The sequence below is a fragment of the Caretta caretta genome, chromosome 28 (assembly GCF_965140235.1).
Source record: "Caretta caretta isolate rCarCar2 chromosome 28, rCarCar1.hap1, whole genome shotgun sequence".
Taxonomy (NCBI): domain Eukaryota; kingdom Metazoa; phylum Chordata; order Testudines; family Cheloniidae; genus Caretta; species Caretta caretta.
In genome coordinates, this window is record NC_134233.1 from 12,134,692 (window position 1) to 12,159,572 (window position 24,881).

General features: G+C 50.4%; 2 non-coding genes across 2 annotated transcripts; both read left to right on the forward strand.

Moving 5' to 3' along the window:
• Positions 1-731: 731 nt before the first annotated feature.
• On the forward strand, positions 732-803 carry TRNAC-GCA (transfer RNA cysteine (anticodon GCA)). The gene has a single exon. It is a non-coding gene; the product is annotated as a tRNA-Cys (tRNA).
• Positions 804-10,720: 9,917 nt separating this feature from the next.
• Positions 10,721-10,793, forward strand: TRNAM-CAU (transfer RNA methionine (anticodon CAU)). The gene has a single exon. It is a non-coding gene; the product is annotated as a tRNA-Met (tRNA).
• Positions 10,794-24,881: the final 14,088 nt, after the last annotated feature.

Genomic DNA, 24,881 nt, shown 5'->3' on the forward strand with positions numbered 1-24,881 from the left:
TCCAACCTAGACCTCTCCCACTGCATCTTGAGACCATTACTCCTTTTTCTGTCATCTGGTACCCCTGAGAACAGGCTAGATCCATCCTCTTTGGAACCTCCTTTCAGGTAGTTGAAAGCAGCTATCAAATCCTTCTCACTCTTCTCTTCTGCAGACGAAATAATCCCAGTTCCCTCAGCCTCTCCTCGTAAGTCATGTGTTCCAGTCCCCTAATCATTTTTGTTGCCCTTCCCTGGACTCTCTCCAATTTCTTTCTGTAGTGGGAGGGGGCTCTGAAAACTGGGCGCAATGCTCCAGATGTGGCCTCATCAGTGCCGAATAGAGGGGAATAATCACTTCCCTCAATCTGCTGGCAATGCTCCTCCTAATGCAGCCCAATATGACCAGTTACCCATATTGAATGCAGGCTCAGCAATATTTGATAAATTGGTTGCTGTCCATTCAGTCGGTTATTTCCTACTTATTCATAACTAATGAAGATGCTCTAAGGGGATGGGAGAGAGCTGTCCCGTCCGTGTAGTTAATCCACCTCCCCAAGAGATGGGAGCTGTGTCAGTGGGAGAAGCTGTGTCGGTGGGTGGGCAAGCTGTGGGGTCTACATGTATAGATAAAGTTTAATCAAACCCCATTTTTAAAACCACCCGTGGTCTGGGAATGGAAAAGGAGCTCTCTGAGCAGGGCCTGTCCTTCAAAATCCTTAAGATCACTGACTTGCCTATGCCAATGCCATGGGGGGTGTAGCTCAGTGGTTGAGTGTTTGACTGCAGCTTAAGTAGTCCTTGGTTCAAATCCAAGTGCCCCCTTACAAGCCTGTTCCCTTAACAAAAATAAGCACATTTCCATTATGTTCGGGAGCTCCACTGAATAGGGATGAATGGAAACACTCAGTGTTTTCCTGTGCAAATCCATAGAAACCTAGCAAACAGGTCCCTCATCTGAAATCAGTTCCAATCCTCTGAGTGTCTAGTTTATGTTTTCATCAATGAAACAAAGACACATGAAGGCACATTTGCAGATCCTTGGTCTCCATGGGCTACAATGTGCAGAAGAACAAGAACCCCATCCCCTTGGGAGGAATGGACTAGTCTGTGTTACATTCCAATGGCAGCTGTTTAAAGGGATTGTGCTTCGAGTTCATGATCACCCGCAGCGTCTCTGTAAGGTTACCAACCACAGAGCCGGTTGTGGCTGCATCTAAGTAACCGCAGAGTTAGTGTAGTACCAGATCGTTAATTGCACAGCGTCACTTTCGGTCTCGTTGATCATTTGGGTAGAAACAGCCATTTCCTGCCTCTCTTTCACACAGAAGGACAATTTTCTTTGTGCAGACGCAGGAACATCAAGATCTTTCTCTGTCCCTTGTGGAAAGCAGAGTGTCAAATTCCAAGGAACCTTTCTCTTCTGCGATGGAAACAACGGAGAAGCAGGGGGCCCTGGGCACCTCCAGCCCTGGCCGGGAGATGGTTCCCTCCCCGCTTTCTTTATGCTGCTGTTGTTATTTCATGGAGTGTCTGGGATGGGGAAAAAGCTGAGTTCACTCCAGGTGGAGGGAAAAAAGGACCCTGAGAATCTCAGGGCCTCAGGGAAAACCTAATCCCTGCTACCGGGATCACTGAGGTGCTGGGGATTTGAGCAGGAAAGGGACTGTGTGAATTGTCCAGGTGGGGAATGAATAACCACCGACAACTAGTTCCACCTCATTAACCACGGACACAGGCTAATCGTGCTGCAGATAGAAAGGAAACTGGGAGCAATTCTTTGCTGTCAGCCATGGAAACAGTGACCCGAGTGCACTGCAGTGAATGTGCTGGGGAAAGCTGGACTTTACAGGCAGGTGGAAATAGCAGATCCGAGAAACTCCCCCCCCCCCAACTTCTTCCACCGGGGTGAGGTGTTGAGCGACTCACAGCGCCCCCACCCCCCCAGCGCCGTTACCTTACAGCAGGGGCTGGCAGCTCCAGCCAGTCAATGCAGGGGAGAGGGCCGAGTGTATCTCTGCACCCGGAGTCCAGGGCAGGCCCTCTCTCTCCCCCACATAGAGAAACTGGCCCTGCTACAAAGTGACCCCTGAGAACCAGCAACCTCCAGGACAGAGGGTTTGGCCCTCAGAGCAGGGAATGTGTCCCCCATGCTGCCGTTAGGCCCCTGGAGGCTCTGGAAACAGGAGGGCTCTGAGCATAACCCATCCCAAACAGCCCCTAGCTCAGTGGCAGAGCGCATGCTTTGCATGTATGAGGCCCTGGGTTCGATCCCCAGCATCTCCAAGTTCTCTTTTCACCCTGCTGCTTTGCTCAGGCCCAGAGGGGATGTGGCCCAGCAGTCTCCCTGCAGGAGTTTCAGTCCTGCTCAGTGCGTGGCAGGTGCCCATTGCACGGAAGGTCTGTGGGGGTTTCTGCTCCTAAGTCACCTTGGTACATTTAAGATTCCCACCCAAGGGGTGGCTTGGGACAGTAGCGGATGAGAAGGGGGAATCCTCCAGCCCTGGAGGGAAAGGTCCCGTCTGCCCAGACTGAGGGGCAAGGAGACGGAGGGGCAGTCAGTGCTCAGAGAGGAGAGAGCTCAGTGATTTACACCCATCAGGGGACACTGTCTTTTTGAGGCGGGTGCAGCTGGCTTGGGATGGTGCTGACGATGGATCAAAAACAGGCTGGAGTCAATGACAGATGGGACACAGAAGGGGAAGGGGAAGGGCATCTCCATAGAAGGTCCTGGGTGCTCAGATACCCCAGGTCTAGGTACCCTGGCCTGTCCCAGAGAGAAAAGACAAAGAGGGGCCCAGCCCCCCGACAGTCATCCCATGGACAAGAATCTGGTTGGGAGTGGGGTGAAGGTTCCCGCTGGACAAAGGGGAGCTGAAGTCCCCCAGCGTCCTGGAATTTAAGCAATGCAAGCTTCAAACCCTGCACGGGTGGGGCCTGAGGGGCACCCGCAGAAGGTTGGGCTGGACAGGGGCGGCAGGTTTCTACAATTTTTGGTGGTTTCCAGAATGGGACCAAGTCCTGCCTCCCCGTCCACCTCCCCCCACATCTGCCTAAGGCTCTGGGATGGAGTTTGGGTATGGGAGGGAGAGGGAAAGGGGTTGGGCTCTGGGAGGGAGTTTGGTCTGTGGGTTGCGGCAGGGGGTTGGGGTGCAGGAGGGAATGCAGGGTGTGGGGTCTGGGCTGGGGCAGGGGGTTGGGGTGCAGGAGCAGGTGTGGGGGCAGGCTCTGGGAGGGAGTTTGGGTGCGTGGTGTGGGCTCTGGGCTGGGGCAGGGCGTTGGGTGCAGGAACGGGTGGGGTGGCCAGGTTCTGGGAGGGAGTTCAGGTGTGGGCTCTGGGCTGGGGGAGGGGGTTGGGGTGCAGGAGAGGGTGCAGGTCGGGCTCTGGGAGGGAGTTGGGTGCAGGGGGTGGGCTCTGGACTGGGGAAGAGGGTTGGGGTGCGAGAGCAGGTGTGGGGGGAGGCCTGTGGGAGGAAGTTTGGGTGCGGGATCTGGGTTGGGGTTGGGGGTTGGGGTGCAGGAGGGGGTGCGGGCGCAGGCTCTGGGAGGAAGTTTGGGTGTGGGGTGTGGGCTCTGGACTGGGGCATGGGGGTAGGGTGCAGGAGGGAGTGCAGGGGGTGGACTCTGGGAGGGAGTTTGGGTGCAGGGGGGTGGGGTCTGGGCTGGGGCTTGGGGTGCGGGAGAGAGTGAGGGGTGCAGCTCTTACCTCAGGCATCTCCCAAAAGCGACCCACACCCCCCTCTGGCAGCAGCTTCTAGGTGGGGGGTCTCTGCCCATCGCTGCCCACGGACACCACCCCAGCAGCTCCCATTGCCACAGATGGCAGAGTCGGCCCTCGGGGCGGGGGCAGCGTGTGGAGATCCCCCCACCCCCGGGGCTGCAGGGATGCGCCAGCCGCTTCCGAGACTGGCAGGCCACACGGAGTGTAAGCAGTGTCAGGGTGAGCCTCACCCTGACATCTGGTGGTGAAGTCTGGCAAGTTGTGGAAAAGAACTTCAGGGGCCGATCTCATTTGCATAGGCACACCCACCCCGCCTAGAACAAGGCCATAGCTGCCCAAATGGTCACTTTGGCTGCTGTGGGATCCCCAGTGTCTCTGTTATTGGGGCAGGAAGAATAAATTGTTATTACCCTGATTATGGGAACTGTGCTGGGAACTGTACTTGGCTTTTTGTTATGATGGAGGGACTCACCATCAACTAAGTAGCACTCGCTAGGCAAGGGTCATGGGTTCCAAAACTCTGTGAATTGAGAGAGGGTGGGGACAAGTATTAGTGCTTTGTGGTATGGGTTCCTTGATGAGGGCGTTGCATGTTAATTGTCCTTCCTTTTGTCTCTCCACTGTGGAATCTCAGAGCTAATCTGGATTCCATTAGGGGTCTCGTTACAGGCTGCTGAGCTCACTTTGGGCTAATGGTGGACCAGCACTGAGGCTCCCCTACTACAAGCTGACTTCACTAAAAAGCTGAACTGACTAAAAGCTGAAATCACTGAGTGTTGTGTTAAGTAGTGGGGGAGCCTGAAAATATATTGTGGAGAAGTTTGCGGGACGGCTGGAGTGCCTCGTGGACAGGCTGGTGGAGCAGTTCATGGGACGGCAGGAGCTGCTGGTGGGCCGCGGAGCGGAGCTGAGCGAAGCAGTTTGTGGGGCGGCTGGTGGAGCGGAGGCCTATGGAGCTGTGGGGCGGTCAGCTTCAGATCATGTAAGGTGCCTTTTACCCCCACCCCCATCTCCACCCAGGTTGGGAGGTAAAGCTCTGCAGATAAACTTTTGAACTTTGGGGCTGCCCTGACCAGGGACAGAGACTTTTGGGTCATTGGACTTTTGGGACGTTGGACGATTTGGGGTTGCTGGACTCAAGAACCAAAGGGAAAGGGCATGCCCCAATTTGCTTGGGGTGGGTTTGTTTTTTTTGCTCGTGGGTTGTGTTATGAATCCTGTTGGTGCTGTTTCCCCAACATAATGCCACATTGTTTCTCTCTGTTTTTAAAAGGCTTTTTGATACACTCAGACTAGGTGCTTGCAAGAGGGGAAGTATTGCCTCTGGGAGGCGCTCAGCGGGGGTGGTACATATTTGTCCCAGGTCACTGGGTGGGGGCTCGAGCCGGTTTGCATTGTGTTATTGGAATGGATCCCCTAGATATTGAACCCGGCCCTTGTTGCTGCCAACTCTGACGGGCAGAAGGGTTACATGGAGCGAGGGTGGGCAGGAAGCCGCCTTAGCCCCCTTGTGCTGCCGGTGATGGCGGTGGGGGTTCCCGGGCCCTTTTAAATTGCCCGGGGGCAGCAGGCGGGGCTGGGGGAGACACCGGGCCCCGGACTTTGGTGGAGCCAGGCCCCCGTGGTTTTATGTTGCTGGAGCATGGGCACCAGGGGCCCAGATGAGGCGCCTCCCCTGCGGCTGGAGGAGCATGGGTGCTAATCCACGTTTCGGCAGGTTGGTTTTTGGAAAGTTAAATGAAGGCAGCCTCTGCTCTGGGCTCGCCCAGTTTCAGGGCCTGATGCTGCTTTGCACAACGACGAATCTCGGAACAGGCCAGCACTGAAATGACGGCAGAACCTGAGGAAGGAAAAGCCTCCGGGTTCGTCTGTGGGCCTTGACGCCGAACGGGAGCCGTAATTTGACTCACTTTGTGGCTGCGGCCGGTAAAATGTCAGGACAAAGTCGTCCCAGTGATTGTGACACTGGGTTTGAGGCGGCTTTGGTCTTATTACAATGTAACTAGCATGGAACACTTGTGTTTTTAAAGGTGGCTTCCCCAAGCAATCCCAAGTTGTTCTTCCCAGAGCTGAGTGATGGTGGGCAGCAGGGGATCTCCCCAGTCTGTGGGGGAATCTCTCTGGGCCCCACTGTTAGTTCTCCAGCCTTTCTCCCCCTAAACACGCACACCTCTCCCCCACCCATTATCAATGCTTTACAGCAACCCCTCCCTCCCCTTATGGGATACAGACTCTCGGTGACAGAGACTGACTGGGGCTCCCCTCTGCATGGCTCCAATGGGGAAGGAAAGAGTCTGACGGGGGAGAGGAGGGAGACAGGCTGAAGGAGTCAAATGGGGCTAGACGAGAATAGAGAATAGAGGAGATTTTCTTCCTTTTAAAATGGACTGGAGTCTCATTGCTGGAAAGCCACATCTTGAGTGACATTTGAACCGGCAGCCTTTCAATTGCCAGGCAAAGGTGCGAACCACAGAGACCGATCACGGCCGACTTCCCAATGCTGTCCAAGGAGCCCCTGCAGGGGTGCAAGTGGTTAGTGCAAAGGGCAATGTTGCTGGGGTTGTGAATTCAAGCCTTCCCTGCAGCCCTGGTTTCTATTACCCCATGGAGCTTCCCCAGCTTGCTTGTCCTAATTCACATGGAAAGTGCCATGAGAGGAAGGTCTGAAATGTGGACGTTGGTGCAAAGCTTGGGACCCCCCACCAATGCTGCCATTAGCTGTGGGTGGGTTGCTCAGGGGCAGGGAGAATTGATTTCTTTGCTGCTGAGAAAGCTGCCAGGACAGGTCTGTGGGCACCAGAGCTCCCCGCTTCTTCCAGCACATGCCAGGCTCTGTCACTCCTGGAGGAGGGTCATAGAATCATAGAAGATCAGGGTTGGAAGGGCCCTCAGGAGGTATCTAGACCAACCCCCTGCCCAGAGCAGGACCAACCCCAACTAAATCATTCCAGCCAGGGCTTTGTCAAGCCTGACCTTAGAAACTTCTAAGAAAGGGGATTCCACCACTTCCCTAGGTAACGCATTCCAGTGTTTCACCACCCTCCTTGTGAAAAAGTTTTTCCAAATATCCAACCTAAATCTCCCCCACTGCAACTTGAGACCATTCCTCCTTGTCCTGTCATCTGCTATCACTGAGAATAGTCTAGATCCATCCTCTTTGGATCCACCTTTCAGGTAGTTAAAAGCAGCTATCAAATCCCACCTCATTCTTCTCTTCCGTAGACTAAACAATCCCAGTTCCCTCAGCCTCTCCTCATAACTCATGTGTTCCAGTCCCCTAATCATTTTTGTTGCCCTTTGCTGGACTCTCTCCAATTTCTCCACATCCTTCTTGAAGTGTGGGGCCCAAAACTGGACACAGTACTCCAGATGAGGCCTCACCAATGTCGAAAAGAGGGGAACGATCACGTCCCTCGATCTGCTTGCAATGCCCCTACTTATACACCCCAAAATGCCATTGGCCTTCTTGGCAACAAGGGCACACTGTTGACTCATCTCCAGCCTCTCGTCCACTGTCACCCTAGGTCCTTCTCTGCAGAACTGCTGCCGAGCCATTCGGTCCCTAGTCTGTAGCGGTGCATGGGATTCTTCCGTCCTACGTGCAGGACTCTGCACTTGTCCTTGTTGAACCTCCTCAGATTTCTTTTGGCCCAATCCTCCAATTTGTCTAGGGCCCTCTGTATCCTATCCCTACCCTCCAGCGTATCTACCACTCCTCCCAATTTAGTGTCATCCACAAATTTGCTGAGAGTGCAATCCACGCCATCCTCCAGATCATTTATGAAGATATTGAACAAAACCAGCCCCAGGACCGACCCTTGGGGCACTCCGCTAGATACCGGCTGCCAACTAGACATGGAGCCATTGATCACTACCCGTTGAGCCCGACAATCTAGCCAGCTTTCTATCCACCTTATAGTGCATTCATCCAGACCATACTTCTTTAACTTGCTGGCAAGAATACTGTGGGAGACAGTGTCAAAAGCTTTGCTAAAGTCAAGGAACAACATGTCCACTGCTTTCCCCTCATCCACAGAGCCAGTTATCTCATCATAGACGGCAATTAGATTAGTCAGGCATGACTTGCCCTTGGTGAATCCATGCTGACTGTTCCTGATCACTTTCCTCTCCTCTAAGTGCTTCAGAATTGATTCCTTGAGGACATGCTCCATGATTTTTCCAGGGACTGAGATGAGGCTGACTGGCCTGTAGTTCCCAGGATCCTCCTTCTTCCCTTTTTTAAAGATGGGCACTACATTAGCCTTTTTCCAATCTTCCGGGACTTCCCCCGATCGCCATGAGTTTTCAAAGATAATAGCCAATGGCTGTGCAATCACATGCGTCAATTCCTTTAGCACTCTCGGATGCAGCTCATCTGGCCCCATGGACTTGTGCATGTCCACTTTTTCTAAATAGTCCCGAACCACTTCTTTCTTCACAGAGGGCTTGCCAACTCCTCCGAATGCTGTGCTGCCCAGTGCAGTCATCTGGGAGCTGACCTTGTTCGTGAAGACAGAGGCAAAAAAAGCATTGAGTATGTTAGCTTTTTCCACATCCTCTGTCACTAGGTTGCCTCTCTCATTTAGTAATGGGCCCACAGTTTCCTTGGCTTTCTTCTTATTGCCAAAATACCTGAAGAAACCCTCCTTGTTACTCTTAACTTCGCTCGCTAGCTGCAACTCCAGGTGTGATTTGGCCTTCCTGATTTCACTTCTGCATGCCTGAGCAATATTTATATACTCATCCGTGGTCATTTGTCCAATCTTCCACTTCTTGTAAGCCTCTTTTTTGTGTTTAAAATCAGCAAGGATTTCTCTGTTAAGCCAAGCTGGTCGCCTACCATATTTACTATTCTTTCTACACATCGGGATGGTTTGTCTCTGTAACCTCAATAAGGATTCTTTAAAATACAGCCAGCTCTCCTGGACTCCTTTCCCCCTCATATTATTCTCCCAGGGGATCTTTCCCATCAGTTCCCTGAGGGAGTCAAAGTCTGCTTTTCTGAAGTTCAGAGTCCGTATTTTGCTGCTTTCCTTTCCTCCTTGTGTCAGGATCGTGAACTCGACCATCTCATGGTCACTGCCTCCCAGGTTCCCATCCACTTTTGCTTCCCCTACTAATTCTTCCCGGTTTGTGAGCAGCAGGTCAAGAAGAGCTCTGCCCCTCGTCGGTTCCTCCAGCACTTGCACCAGGAAATTGTCCCCTACAGTTTCCAAAAACTTCCTGGATTGTCTGTGCACCGCTGTATTGCTCTCCCAGCTGATATCAGGATGATTGAAGTCGCCCATGAGAACCAGGGCGTGCCATCTTGTAGCTTCTGCGAGTTGCCGGAAGAAAGCCTCATCCACCTCATCCCCCTGGTCTGGTGGTCTACAGGAGACTCCCACCACGACATCACTCTTGTTGCTCAGGCTTCTAAACTTAATCCAGAGACTCTCAGGTTTTTCTACAGTTTCATACTTGAGCTCTGAGCAGTCATACTGCTCCCTTACATACAGTGCAACTCCCCCACCTTTTCTGGCCTCCCTGTCCTTCCTGAACAGTTTATATCCATCCATGACAGCACTCCAGTCATGCGAGTTATCCCACCAAGTCTCCGTTATTTCAATCACATCATAATTCCCTGACTTTGCCAGGATCTCCAGTTCTCCCTGCTTGTGTCCCAGGCTTTGTGCATTTGTATATAGGCACTTGAGATAACCCGCTGACCGCCCCTTGTTCTCAGTATGAGGCAGGAGCCCTCCCCTCTCACACGCTCCAGCTCGTGCTTCCTCCCGGTATCCCGCTTCCCCACTTACCTCAGGGCTTTGGTCTCCTTTCCCTGGTGAACCTAGTTTAAAGCCCTCCTCACTAGGTTAGCCAGCCTGCTCACGAAGATGCTCTTCCCTCTCTTCGTTAAGTGGAGCCCGTCTCTGCCTAGCATTCCTCCTTCTTGGAACACCATCCCATGATTGAAGAATCCAAAGCCTTCTCTCCGACACCACCTGTGTAGCCATTCCTTGACTTCCACGATTTGACGGTCTCTACCCAGGCCTTTTCCTTCCACGGGGAGGATGGACGAGAACACCACTTGCACCTCAAACTCCTTTATCCTTCTTCCCAGAGCCACGTAGTCTGCAGTGATCCGCTCAAGGTAATTCTTGGCAGTATCATTGGTGCCCACGTGGAAAAGCAGGAAGGGGTAGCGGTCCGAGGGCTTGATGAGTCTCGGCAGTCTCTCCGTCACATCGCGACTCTTAGCCCCCGGCAAGCAGCAGACTTCTCTGTTTTCCCGGTCAGGGCGGCAGATAGATGACTCAGTCCTCCTGAGGAGAGAGTCCCCGACCACCACCACCCACCTCCTTCTCTTGGGAGTGATGGTCGTGGAACCCCCAACCTTAGGACAGTGCATCTCATGCCTTTCAACTGGCGGAGTCTCCTTCTGCTCCCTTCCCCCAGACGTAACATCTGGGCCACTCCCCGCAATGGTACCTGTGGAGAGAACATGAAAATGGTTACTTACCTGTGTCCGCTTTGCTGGTACATGGACTTTCCCCCTTCTTCTTCTGGAGGTCACATGTTGCCAGATTTCTTCACAGTCCTCCTCTCCCTGCTGCGCAGCCTGCTCTGAATCTTCAGAACCTTGTGCCCATAGAAGCATATCCTGACGTCTGTCCAGGAAATCTTCAGTGTCTCTTATGCAACGCAGGGTCGATACCTGTTGCTCCAGACCTTGAACCTTCTCTTCCAGTAGGGAGACCAGCTTGCACTTTGTACAGACAAAGTCGCTTCTGTCCTCTGGAAGAAAGACAAACATGGCACATCCAGTGCAGGTCACAACAGTTGAACACTCCCCATCCATATTACCTTCCTACTATGAGCTTCCTCCGGAGATGCAGTAATTCCTCAGAGAAGTCGTTAGGGTGTAAGCCTCAGTGGGCTCACTCCAGGTGAACTCCCAGGCAAACTCCTGCTGTTTGCTGCTCTGCTGTTCCCCGCTGCTCAGCTGGTTCTATAAGCACCGAGCCTAAAGCTCTTCCAAGCCTTCTTAGCGCAGCGGGCAGCGCATCAGTCTCATAATCTGAAGGTCCTGAGTTCAAGCCTCAGAGAAGGCAACTCTTCTTGCTCCCTGCTTTAGATTTTCTAACGGAAATCAGAGAAAAAAAGACTAGAGCTGAGTGGTTTCTAGACACCCTCCCATCCATCTAACACACACACAAAGACTTTTCTAACGGTACGTGTACAGTACGAAATTAGTTCAAAATTATTCGATTCGAAATTTCGGGAGCTATTTTAGACATTCAGTCTTCGGTGTCCCCACTAAAGCGCGTGAATTCGGCAGAGTGCGTCCACAGTCCCGAGGCTAGCATCGAACGTCGGAGCGGGTGCACCGTGGGTCGCTATCCCACAGTTCCTGCAGTTCCCGCCGCCCACTGGAATTCTGGGTTACGCTCCCAGTGCACGATGGGGCAAAAACATTCTTGCGGGTGTTTCTGGTGCGTGTCATCAGGAAGCTCTGGTAGACAATCGTTGCACGCCTTTTTGGCATGCAGACGCCGTACTGCTTTCAGCAGACGGTGCACCGCTTGCTCTCCTGCAACTATGAATCCGCCTCTCATTTCCTCTCCCCTTCCGATGTAATCTCTACTATCTGCTCTTTCTCTTCCTCATCGAACTCTTCTGCCTCCAACTCTGCTCTCCCGCTGGTGCCACGCTTCCGAGCTTCTCCGGGTTGTCTGTCCTGGGCTCCCACCTCCGTGAAAGCCACAGAAGACCACCATTTCCCGCCTTTCTTCGGCTACCACGAACCAAACAGCACCTCTTCCCCTGCCACAGTTTTGACCATTGTAAATACCTCGCACATTATCCAGCAGTATGTGCAGTCCCTGCAAAACGGGGCGAGGAAACGACGACGGTGTGATTACTATACTGATGAGGACATGGACAAAGATGGCACGGCGTGTGGCAATTGGGAGATCATGGTGGTGCTGGGCCAGGTTCATGCCGTGGCACGCCGATTCTGGGCCCAGGAAACAAGCACAGACTGCTGGGGCCTCATCGCGTTGCAGGTGTGGGATGATTCCCAGTGGCTGAGAAACTTTTGTATGCGTAAGGGCCACTTTCATGGAGCTTTGCGACTTGCTGTCCCCTGCCCTGAAGCGCAAAGACACCAAAATGAGAGCCACCCTCACAGTTGGGAAGGGAGTGGCCATAGCCCTGCGGAAGCTTGCAACGCCCGACAGCTACCGGTCAGTTGGGAATCAGTTTGGAGTGGGGAAATCTACTGTGGGGGCTGCTGTGATCTAAGTAGCCAACACAATCATTGACCAGCTGCTATCAAGGGTCGTGACTTTGGGAAATGTGCGGACCATTGTGGATGGCTTTAATGCGCTGGGGTTCCCTGACTGCGGCGGGGTGATAGACATAACGCATATCCCTCTCTTGGCCCCGGAACAGCGGGGCGGCCACTACATAAACCGCAAGGGGTACTCTTCCATGGTGCTGCAAGCCCTGGTGGATCACAAGGGACGTGGCGAAAGGGATGCACAAACAATCCAGTTGGGCCATTGCCCACAAGCTCACCCCAAGCAGCTTGGACTCCTGATGACTGTGATGCTGAGGTTCCTTAGACCCCTGTTCATATTTCAGACCCCAGCCGGTGCAGCATCCCTGCCATACCACTCACCATCTGCCCCAGGAGAACCAGCTGGTGGGCTGCATCCACAGGCAGGTAGTTTATGCCGCTCCCCTCAGAGCAGCAGCCACAGCTGTGCAGCTAATCCCCACATCTGGTTGCCGGGGATCCAGCTGGATTGTTTGTGCATCCCTTTCAAGACTTGCCCTCAACAACCTGGCAGCCCCTAGCTTTCTCATTGCTCTGTGGTTGTTTGCTCTGTGAAAGGGGCCTCTAGGAATTGGTATTTCCAGAGGCATTAAAGAATCATAAAGGAGAAGGAAAAGTTAATGCCTTAGAAAAGTCTGTGTGTCTGTGTTAGATGGATGGGAGGGTGGCGAGAGCAGAGTGGTTTCTAGTCTTTTTTCTCGGATTTCCAGTGGTAATCAAGGTCAGCCATTGCCAGCAGTTGACAAGAACATGTGAGAACAGTGGGGGCGGGAAATAAACATGGGGAAATAGTTTTACTTTGTGTAATGACCCATCCACTCCCAGTCTTTATTCAAGCCTAAGTTTGTATCCAGTTTGCAAATTAATTCCAATGATCACTACAAAAGGTTATCCCCACCCCACCCGGCTCTCCTCCTAGTAATAGCTCACCTTACCTGATCACTCTCGTTACAGTGTGTAGGGTAACCCCCATTGTTTCATGTTCTCTGTGTATAGGAGTCTCCCCACTGTATTTTCCACTGCATGCATCTGATGAAGTGAACTGTTGCTCACGAAAGCTTATGCTCCAATAAATTTGTTCGTCTCTAAGGTGCCACAAGTCCTCCTGTTCTTACTCATGGTGTTGTATCCCCATAGTGTGGCCGTTTGGTGTCAGTCCTTTTAAATAAACAATGAGTTTTTTTCATAGAAACCATATTTTCCTCAAACAGACACAGGAGTAGATTAATCTACAAAGGGAAGGTGATTCCAAGGCAGTTCCGGAGGGAGAAGGGAACGTTTTCAGCATCACTAAATTATTGTGTTGTACCTCACACACACACAGAGTGACAATAAACTCAATTAACTGAGCTACCAACACACTGCACAGGAATGAAATAAACAACTTTATGTTCAAGGAGTTCGGTGCATTTAAATAATATTAAAAATATGTTTTGGGCAACGCATGGAAAATTCATTGTATTGTACAACGCACTTGATATAGTTAATACACCACATAATATTTAATGAAGTTAAGAACGATGTGCTTATAAATTAACATGTTGTGCCATTTACACACGCACAAGACCTAGAAAAAACTGAATTATTTGAGCTTCCAACATTTCTACTTTCTCACAGCATGTTAGACCCCCTGCTTTAAATGAAATATGTCTAAAGGCCAGATGTATGAAAGAATTGTCTCGTTCTCTATTTCTTAGCTTTTATCTCAAAAGGTAATAGCCTCATAATCTCCCCCAAACACCCTGGGACCTCTGCAAATTATTAAAATGCCCCTGTTCTCAGCAAGGCCACGACAGTGACCCACAGCTAGAGTGTCTAGGCCAAGCGTTCTGAAGGAGGCAAGTCAAAGATTTTCTCTTTGCTTCCCTTGGCAAGGTCTGAGTGGGAAAACAAAATCCCCCACATGGAAAGTTTTCTGCTGAGAAACCAATACTAGTCTGTTTGGGGACTTTGATTTGAATGGATTATTATTATTCTCTTCTGATCTCTGAATTATTTCAGTTCAGTCTTTGTCCTCCAGATGTGTTGCAAGGTGTTGAATTGCGGGGGAGAGAGGCCAAGTCATGACGTCTCTTCCCCTCTTTCATAGTTTCTTCCAACTTCTTAGGAAGTTCCTCTGCTATGATGTGAGTCAAGCAGTGTCCATTGTCTCCGGGCTGTCTCGGAGGAGTCCGCATTGTACACGGTTCCTGGGAGAGTCCTTGGGAGCGTGGATACCTTCACTGAGCCAGCAGTGAGTCTGGCTCCTCCAGCGTCACACCGGAAAGGCTGGCGGTGGCCATTTCCCAGCCTCATCACATATTTCAGTGACGCACCCAGAGCAAAACTCCACCACTTCCCAGACAAGCCTAGCACACACCATCCACTCAGCCACTAGCCTTCAACAGATCACGACTTTTACAATGATAGCTCACCAGGCCGACTCTGTACAAATCGTACCTTGATTCTATGAGAGTGGTGACTATGGGGCTTCCAGGGTGCTGCTTTGAGCACAGCCTGCCACCCCTGGGCTGACACTGCAATGGAGACGTCCCCGTAGAGTCCCTCTCTCCCGGGATAAAGATGGCAGCAGGGCTGGCCTGGGTCACCTGATGTGGGCTTCTGGAGCTCAAGCTGTGGGGCTGAAAAGTGGGGTGCAGATACTGGTGTTCCTGCTGAAGCATGGGTTTGGAAACCCTCACCCCTCATGGGACCTCAGAGATTGAGCTCAAGCCCATCTGTCTCCACTGTCATTTTATAGCCCTGCAGCTGCAGCCCCAGAAGCCTGAGTCAGCTGCCCTGGGATCTGAGACAGGTGCCCTGGGTGTTTTAATCGCTGTGGAGACATAACGTTGGGATATGTCTACAGTGCAATGAATCACCCATGGCTGGCTGGTGTCACATTAATCAGGGTCATGTGGCTTGGGCTGAAAAGTTGCAGTGTACAAATACAAAGAAACAAGAGCAAAAACCGGTTGCCTTTACAGCTAGATAGCTATAGATACATGGCAAATAGCAACAAGAATCAGCATAGAGCTGGATCAAAAAAAATGAAAGATTAATCTTTGCTCTACAAATAACTACTGATAAATGGTAATATAAAAAAGGACCTGGAATTCCTTCATAATTTGACGGTTCTTGGAAGTTCCAGGCATATTGGCTAGAATTTTCGAGACACAGATTGTCAGAAAAACGTTAACACGCTGAGTGCTCCACCTGAAACAACAGCAAATAGTGTTGCCTAGATAGATAGATACATTGCAAAGAGCAACAAGAATCAATGTGGAGCTGAATCTGCAAAACGGAAAGATTAATCTTGCAATACAAATAATAATGTATTAATTATTATTATTAATTATTATTATTATGTCATATAGGACCATGAATTCCTTCATACTTTTATCATCCTCAGGATGTTGCTGTGAATTCAGAGACATGATTGTTTTCTGGAGCAGCCATTGCAGTTTCAAAAGGAAATGCAGGCAGAAAACAAAGCAGGGAGGGTTGTGATGGGGGCGCATGAAAGGAGAGGAGGCTTGTTCCTCTTGAGTTTTCTTTCAGTTTCTCTTGTGATCGTGATGGAGGAAGCAGAAGCTTAATTTGAGTTTGTCCCCACTCCCCTTCTTCTGTCGTCGGAGTGTGTCTTCACCAGGAGTGCTTCCACCGAATGAAGAGGGGCAGTGTGGGGGGGCTGAGAAACGGGGCTCTTCACTCTGCGCAGCTGCCCACTGGGAGCCCAGCTGCCCCCTGGGCTCTTGACTCCCCACCTCCTCCCTGCAGTGGGAGCCGGCCACCTGGGCTTCTTGCCTGCCTGCTCCCAGCCAGGAGTGGGGGCGGGGGCCAAGGGCCCAGGCTTCTCGGCTCCCTGCGCTGGGAGCCAGGAGCTTTCGTGCAGCAGCCCCGCGAGGAGCCAGGCAGGTGCAGCCCCGCTGGGATCAGGGAGCGGAGGGCAGCCATGAAGGGAGCCAGCCGGAAGCCATGACATTGGCAAGACAGCCAGCAGCCCCTGTGAGTAAGGCAGTGTCTACACAGACACTGTGTTATCCTAACGACCCCAACCTAATCCCCGTGCCTCTTGAGGAGCTGGAGTTACTATGTGGGTGTAGCAGGGCACTTACATGGATGGGACAAGGCTGTAGTGTGCACCGTGAGGTAATTAGGACAACGTAAAATGCTGTCGGCGGGCCTAACTGTGTAGTGTAGCCCAGGTTTTAATCTCCTGCTGATGGGTTATATGCTGGGTTTCTTGTTTCCTTTCCTTAGGAGTGCTTGTTCTCACACCTATCTCCTTGCTTTCCATTCCAGTTCAGGGAAGGAGAGAATAACCAAGTCTTCAGGTATGAAAAGGCAAAACATTTCTATATGACCCTTCGCAGTCAGTGAAACCTGTGGTGGGAAACGTGCCCTTGATTTTACTGCATTTTTGGTTTCTTGTCTTGTTGGTTGCTCCCGAGGAGCTGGCAGGGAAATGTCCATGGAGAAGTGGAGTGGATGTGAGGTTTCTTGCTTACGAGATTTGCCTGCGTTTTGGCCTCATTGTGAGAAGGGCAAATTGGATGAGACATTGCAGCTTTTCTGTGCCTGTCTGAGTTTGGAAAGTAAGTTCTTTGTTGTCCTGTTCTTCAAAGGAAACTGAGGGAGTGGATATACACTGGCAGCTGAGAAAGCCTTAGAAGGAGAAATCTGGGCACAATTGGTTTCTGTCGTAAATTGTAGTGTAGTGTGGTGGTTATCATGTTTGCTTGACACGCAAAATATCCCTGGTTTAAAACTAGGCAGAAACAGTGCCTTTTCCCCCGACTGATCACTTTTGGTCTTCCTCCATTCCAAGCGCTTTGCTGAAATACACCCATATTTCCCACACATTTTGTTCGTTATTCTGTCCTTTTACGGTATTTTAGGGTTGTAATTTAATTGCCACACAATTTTGCTCACGAATTAAAGTTTAACACAACATTTGACAGCCTTTTCCCATGCCCTCTTTTCTGTCACTTACAGGAGTTTACTTATGGGAATATTCACTGATTTACTGCACCGAGCATTTCAAAGGAAAGGTCAGAATCATCTACCTTGGATTCACTTTCCTTACTTCTTTCTAATTCTTTCTCTCACATAGATGGGGAAATCTGTGTTGGAGCAATTTAGCTTACCACTCTCTCTTTCTAGACGGAAGCTGACACAATTTAAAACTTCCCAATTTGCAAATATCTATGTGAAAATATTTCTTAAACCAATGCAGAGATCCTGGGCAGGGCTAGGGGTAAGGCAGATTAATAATTGGCTGTTCTTTATTTTGGTGCTTGCTAATTGGCCATTTGGAATTTTAATACAGGATGGCATTACAGCCGAAAGATAATCTCAACATGTGGAGAAGAAACGGTTATACGGGATAATGAATAATTTCTTGGTGTCACACCAAAAGTGATGCATTCGAGTATGAAAGAAGAACTAATTAATATCTTATGAGCATTTGTTATTAGTTGTAGCCATGCAGGTCCCAGAAAAGCTTGTCTTTGTCCACAACAGAAGCTGGCCCAGTCAAAGATATTATCTCACCCACCTGTGCGTTTGCTCGCCACACTACCTGAGAAAAGCGGGAAGAGACTCAAAGCAGAGAAAATGGAACAAAGAAGTTTAATTCCTAGCTGAAAAATGGACCTCTTTGTCAGCTAGAGCCAATTTCAGATGATTCTGGGACCTCTTGTGGCTATTGCTGGTTTTGAAAAAAGCCAGGTATTATTTAGACAATATTGCTTCTAGTATATCCACTGAAGCAGATTTATGCTTCACGATTGCTGTGTATCCAAAGAGATTCATTCAATTCAGCACACAAGTGAATAGAGATAGGCAGCTGGAGTCAGCCAGTTCGACCCCTTCTCAAAGTCTTTGGTTTTTAAAAATGCCCCTTTTTGTGTTTATAAGGGACAGGGCACAAAATGGCCAGATAATAAGCTATTGGGGTGAAAGTTCTGAGGTTTTTTTACTTTGCAGTGAAGACTGAATGGAGAATTGTGTCGAGAAGTTTTTTTCCCTGACTGAGGGTGGAACCAAGGCAGCATCAACGAGACTCCTAACCAGTAGACCAAGGGTACTCAACAGGTGTACCACGGGCCAACTCTAGACAGCCAGAAATTTTTAATGGACCCTGAAATCTTTTTATTTACTTATTATTATGATTTTTTTAAACTTATTTTCTCTGCAGTCTGGACCTTGATTATATCTCGACCAAGGAATTTGGACCTTGACAAAAAATAGTTGACTACCCCTGCAGTAGACCATAATGGGGGGTAATGTAGGGTTTTTTGGTTCAGCTTCTCTATGCTTTCTAAGGCTACTTTCTCTCCAATTTAGGAAATGGTCCATTCCCCATTTCAGAGGGGACAAGAACAGAGAGTGAAGGAACCCCTGTGCTCATAACCTGAGCTCAAGCAAAAGCATTGAAACAAGCTCAAATTATGATTTAGGTTCCTCCATCAGACTCCCAAGAGCAACACAAAAGAGGAACAATCCTCCTCTGCTTTCATTTACCCCACCGCATCCCTCTCCGCTTCTTCTTCTGCCTACCTAGTGGCTTGTCCAGGGAAACCACACCGCTGATTATAATTTTGGCATAGAAAGCCAGGGAGGGGATTTGCTTCCACTTGACATGAGCAGATAGCATTCTGACTCAGTGTCTAGAATCAGGTTTCTCAGTTTCGGCTGCCTCCAGTTTGTTACCTCTGTGCAGGCAGGAAGCAGCCAAAGTGCTGACCCTCGCGTCACATTGGGTCTGGCTGGGATCATGATGTTTTGCAGAGCATCGGAAAGTCCATGTTTTATCTCTTTGTCCTTCTCGGTAAGCCGGACCCTTCCCCACAAATGGTTTCGTCTGACGCTGGAGGGATCGAAGTACCTGCAGCTTTCCTTCACTCATCTTTATTTTCCTGCATTTCTTGTGTCTTGTATTTCTGTGCCAGGGAGCTGGCAGGGAAATGCCCATGGGAAAGTGAAGTGAAAGTGAGCTTTCTTGGTTTGGAGCTTTCCTGTTGTCATAAATATAAAGGGAAGGGTAAACCTCTTTAAAATCCCTCCTGGCCAGAGGAAAACTCCTCTCACCTGGAAAGGGGTAAGAAGCTAAAGGTAACCTCGCTGCCACCTGACCAAAATGACCAATGAGGAGACAAGATACTTTCAAAAGCTGAGAGGAGGGAGAAAAACAAAGGGTCTGTGTCTCTCTGTGTGATGCTTTTGCCTGGGACAGAACAGGAATGGAGTCTTAGAACTTAGTAAGTAATCTAGCTAGGTAGGCGTTAGATTATGATTCCTCTAAATGGCTGACAAAATAGCTGTGCTGAATAGAATGAATATTCCTGTCTGTGTGTCTTTTTTGTAACTTAAGGTTTTGCTTAGAGGGATTCTCTATGTTTTGAATCTAATTACCCTGTAAGGTATCTACCATCCTGATTTTACAGAGGTGATTCCTTTACTTCTATTAAAAGTCTTCTTGTAAGAAAACTGAATGCTTTTTCATTGTTCTAAGATCCAAGGGTTTGGGTCTGTGGCCAGGAAGTGGGGTGCAAGGGTTGGGAGGATTTGGGGGGGAAAGACATGTCCAAACTACATTTCCCAGTAAACCCAGATAAAGTTTGGTGGCGGTTGTGGAAAATCAAGGGTAAAATAATTTTGTACCTTGGGGAAGTTTTAACCTAAGTTGGTAAAAGTAAGCTTAGGAGGTTTTCATGCAGGTCCCCACATCTGTACCCTAGAGCTCAGAGTGGGGAAGGAACTTGACATGGTGGCAGAGTGGTGGGATTATCCTGAAATCCTTTTGAGATCAATTTGAGATTTTTTGAACCAGAAAAACAGATTTTAAAACGGAAATATTTTTTTTTCCTTTGGGGCTGCTGGAAAGGAAGTCCAACTGAAAGCAGCTAATTTTTTCTCTGTTTTGGGGCCAGAGCAGAGACAAAAGGGAATTACCTTTGTGAATTGCAGGTTTTCTTTGCCTGGAGAAAGTAAACATGTGTCAAGCAAACATGATAACCACTACACTACAATCTACGACAGAAACCAATTGTGCCCAGATTTGGATTTCCCCTTCTAAGGCTTTCTCAGCTGCCAGTGTATATCCACTCCCTCAGTTTCCTTTGAAGAACAGGACAACAAAGAACTTACTTTCCAAACTCAGACAGGCATCAGAAAAGCTGCAATGTCTCATCCAATTTGCCCTTCTCACAATGAGGCCAAAACGCAGGCAAATCTCGTAAGCAAGAAACCTCACATCCACTCCACTTCTCCATGGACATTTCCCTGCCAGCTCCTCGGGAGCAACCAACAAGACAAGAAACCAAAAATGCAGTAAAATCAAGGGCACGTTTCCCACCACAGGTTTCACTGACTGCGAAGGGTCATATAGAAATGTTTTGCCTTTTCATACCTGAAGACTTGGTTATTCTCTCCTTCCCTGAACTGGAATGGAAAGCAAGGAGATAGGTGTGAGAACAAGCACTCCTAAGGAAAGGAAACAAGAAACCCAGCATATAACCCATCAGCAGGAGATTAAAACCTGGGCTACACTACACAGTTAGGCCCGCCGACAGCATTTTACGTTGTCCTAATTACCTCACGGTGCACACTGCAGCCTTGTCCCATCCATGTAAGTGCCCTGCTACACCCACATAGTAACTCCAGCTCCTCAAGAGGCACGGGGATTAGGTTGGGGTCGTTAGGACAACACAGTGTCTGTGTAGACACTGCCTTACTCACAGGGGCTGCTGGCTGTCTTGCCAATGTCATGGCTTCCGGCTGGCTCCCTTCATGGCTGCCCTCCGCTCCCTGATCCCAGCGGGGCTGCACCTGCCTGGCTCCTCGCGGGGCTGCTGCACGAAAGCTCCCGGCTCCCAGCGCAGGGAGCCGAGAAGCCTGGGCCCTTGGCCCCCGCCCCCACTCCTGGCTGGGAGCAGGCAGGCAAGAAGCCCAGGTGGCCGGCTCCCACTGCAGGGAGGAGGTGGGGAGTCAAGAGCCCAGGGGGCAGCTGGGCTCCCAGTGGGCAGCTGCGCGGAGTGAAGAACCCCGTTTCTCAGCCCCCCCACACTGCCCCTCTTCATTCGGTGGAAGCACTCCTGGTGAAGACACACACCGCCGACAGAAGGAGGGGAGTGGGGAGAAACTCAAATTAAGCTTCCACTTCCTCCATCAGGATCACGAGAGCAACGGAAAGAAAACTCAAGAGGAACAAGCCTCTTCCCCTTTCATGCACCCCATCACAACCCTCCCTGCTTTGTTTTCTGCCTGAATTTCCTTTTGAAACTGCAACGGCTGCTCCAGAAAACTATCATGTCTCTGAATTCACAGCAACATCCTGAGGATGATAAAAGTATGAAGGAATTCATGGTCCTTTGTGACATAATAAAATAAAATAATAATAAATAATTAATAATAATTAATACATTATTATTTGTATTGCAAGATTAATCTTTCTGTTTTGCAGATTCAGCTCTACATTGATTCTTGTTGCTCTTTGCAATGTATCTATCTATCTAGGCAACACTATTTGCTGTTGTTTCAGGTGGAGCACTCAGCGTGTTATGTTTTTCTGACAATCTGTGTCTCGAAAATTCTAGCCAATATGCCTGGAAGTTCCAAGAACCATCAAATTACGAAGGAATTTGAGGTCCTTTTTTATATTACCATTTATCAGTAGTTATTATTTGTAGAGCAAAGATTAATCTTTCCTTTTTTTAGATCCAGCTCTACGCTGATTCTTGTTGCTATTTGCCATGTATCTATAGCTATCTAGCTATAAAGGCAACCGGTTTTTGCTCTTGTTTCTTTGTATTTGTACACTGCAACTTTACAGCCCAAGCCACATGATCCTGATTAATGTGACACTGGCCAGCCGTGGGTGATTCATTGCACTGTAGACGTATCCTAACGTTATGTCTGCACAGCGATTAAAACACCCACCTTCCCCCGTTCGCCACGAGTTTTCAAAGATAATGGCCAATGGCTCTGCGATCACAGCCGCCAGTTCCTTTAGCACTCTCGGATGCAACTCGTCCGGCCCCATGGACTTGTGCACGTCCAGCTTTTCTAAATAGTCCCGAACCACCTCTTTCTCCACAGAGGGCTGGTCACCTCCTCCCCACACTGTGCTGCCCAGGGCAGTAGTCTGGGAGCTGACCTTGTTTGTGAAGACAGAGGCAAAAAAAGCATTGTGTACATTAGCTTTTTCCACATCCTCTGTCACTAGGTTGCCTCCCTCATTTAGTAAGGATTTTCATTCTCAGACACGGTGCACAAAGCAGGACTCAACCCTCGGCGTAAACTGAGTGAGCCGCCCACAGATTCTGGCAGCCCCAATGAGCCACTTGGTGTGAGAGCTCGGACCTGCCCCTGTCCCAGAGGGAGGGGGTCATCTGCGAGGGGACTGGAACACTGGCCTATCAGCTCTTAACACCCAAACTTTCAGTCACTCTATTATCAGTGCCTCTGAGTGTAATTTAAACAACAAGAATGGCTACACTGGGCTAGACCAAAGGTCCATCTAACTCTGTTATTTGTCTTCTGATAGGAGCCAGTATCAGGTGCCTTAAAAGCCACTACTGGGAGTTGAACCCAGGATCTCCTGTTTAGAAGACAGGTGCCTTAACCAGCTAATCCATGGTGCTTTCCTCTGGCTAATGTATGGTGTCTGCCCACACCTGACTCCCTGCCAACCCTCACTAGGCCCTGACAAGCGTTTCTTGTGTTTCGATTCTGTAAAGCAGAGAAGCGGGTGAAGTTTTACTCCCAAGGTGTGTGTGTGATTCTTTGGACAGGTCTATCCTACAAAATTAAGTCAGTAACAACATTACTTTGGGGTGTTAAAAATTTTACCTTCCCTGAGCAATGCAGTTATATCAGCCTAATCCCGGTGTAGCTAGCACTGGGTTAACAGGAGGACTTCTTCCCACCCCACTCTGCCTCTTCGGCTGAGGCCTGCTGGTCCACCTTTCACTCGCTCCTCTCTCCCCGAGGCCTCCTTGCCGGCTGCTCATTCCTCTCCGCCCCCTACCCCAAGGTCTGCCCGCCACCCACACCTCTCTGACCCCTCCCCTGAGACCCACCATGGCCACCGCTCCCCTCTCAGCCCCACCCATGAGACCCACCCAGCCTGCCACCCGTGCCTCTCCGTCCTGCCCTGCCCACCACTTGCACCTCTGTGCCCCTCCCCTGAGGCCCACCCTGCCCACCTCTTTCTTCATGCTGCTGTTGTTATTCCATGACACATTAAAGATGGAATGAAAAGCTGAGTTTCCTCCAGGGTGAGGAAAGGAAGGAGACACCAACCTCCTGGCAAAGCTCTGTGCCCCACAGAAAACCTGCCCCCTGCTATTACAGTCACTGATGTACTGGGGATATGACGGGAAAGGGACTGTCTGAATTATCGAGGCAGGAATTTTACAACAATCTACAGCAACATCACTGGCCACAAACACACTCTCCTCATGCTCCAGCCAGAAGGGAAACGAGCAGGAATTCTTGTTCAGCCCTGGGCACACTTACACAACAGCACAGCAGTGAGTGTGTTGTGGACGCTGGTCTGAGGAAACAATTGGAAACGATCACTCAGTGAGAACAGAACTAGAGTGTCATGAGAGCGCTCTATAAAGCAAGTAGTTGTGGCTGAGTGGTTAAGGTGGTGGACTCGAAATCCCTTGGGGGGGGGGGGGGTCTCCCTGTGCAGGTTTGAACCCTGCCAACTACGGAGGAAGTTGTGGCTCTTTAGTTTCAGTGCCTGAGCATCCTTGGCCCCAGTGGGAGCCAGGCTACGTCTACACGACAGAGTTATGCTGCTTTAGTTAAAGCGTTTTAATTAAGCCGCTGTTGCATGTCCACACTAGGCTGCTTGTGTCACCGGAGCGCATCCAGGCTAGCAGCTCTTGGATCGCCACAGAGAGCAGTGCATTGTGGGACGCTATCCCACTGTGCAACTGGCCGCAGGGTGCTTTGGGAAGGGTTTGCAATGCTTCGTGGGCAGCCACACGAGGCAGGTTTCTCTATCCCATTGTTCCATGGGCATCCGACTTGATTGACAGCTGCTTTTCAGCTGCCGTGGGTGTGGTGGGCAGAGAGTGTGTGTGTGTTGGGGACAGACAGTGTGTGTGTTCGGGGAGCGTGTGTGTTGTGGAAGAGTGAGTGTGTTGGCACGCTGTCCCTAAGTTCAGACAGCTGCTGGAAGCAACCAGTCCTGAGTCAGGGGGAGCGGGACACCCCAGTCCAGAGTCAGGGGGAGCGGGATACCCCAGTCCTGAGTGAGGGGGAGGGGGGACACCTCAGTCAGAGGGAGCGGGACAGCCCAGTCCTGAGTCAGGGGGAGGGGGGACACCCCAGTCCTGAGTCAGGGGGAGCGGGACAGCCCAGTCCTGAGTCAGGGGGAGCGGGACAGCCCCAACATCAGCCCCCACTTCCCGCACTGGCTCAGCACAGCCCAGCAATCTCTGTCACATACACACACTCACACACACTGCTGCCTGCCTGGCTGTGTGTCAGGGTGCAGGACAAGGGGGGTTTAGAGGGCCATGGGCCCAGCACTTTTTAGCAGCCCTAAGAACGGATGACGGAGGGGGGAACCAGGTGGAGCCTTGGGGGAAGAGGCGTTCTGTGGGTGTGGCCTCGGAGGGAGGGGTGGCATCAGGGAGATGGGGCGGTGTGAGATTGGGGCCTCAGGGAGAAGGGGCGGAGTGAGTGAGGGCTGGGGGGAAATGGGTGTCATGGGGGCATCCCAGTTCGGACGCCGGTGGCCCCCCCACTGTAAGGAAGATTCCACCACCCCTGCTCTGGGTCCTAGGTGTGGTGAATTTGTCAGGTCTGAGACAGGAGTTGCTTGTGAATGACAGTGACCCCTTTGCCAATTGGC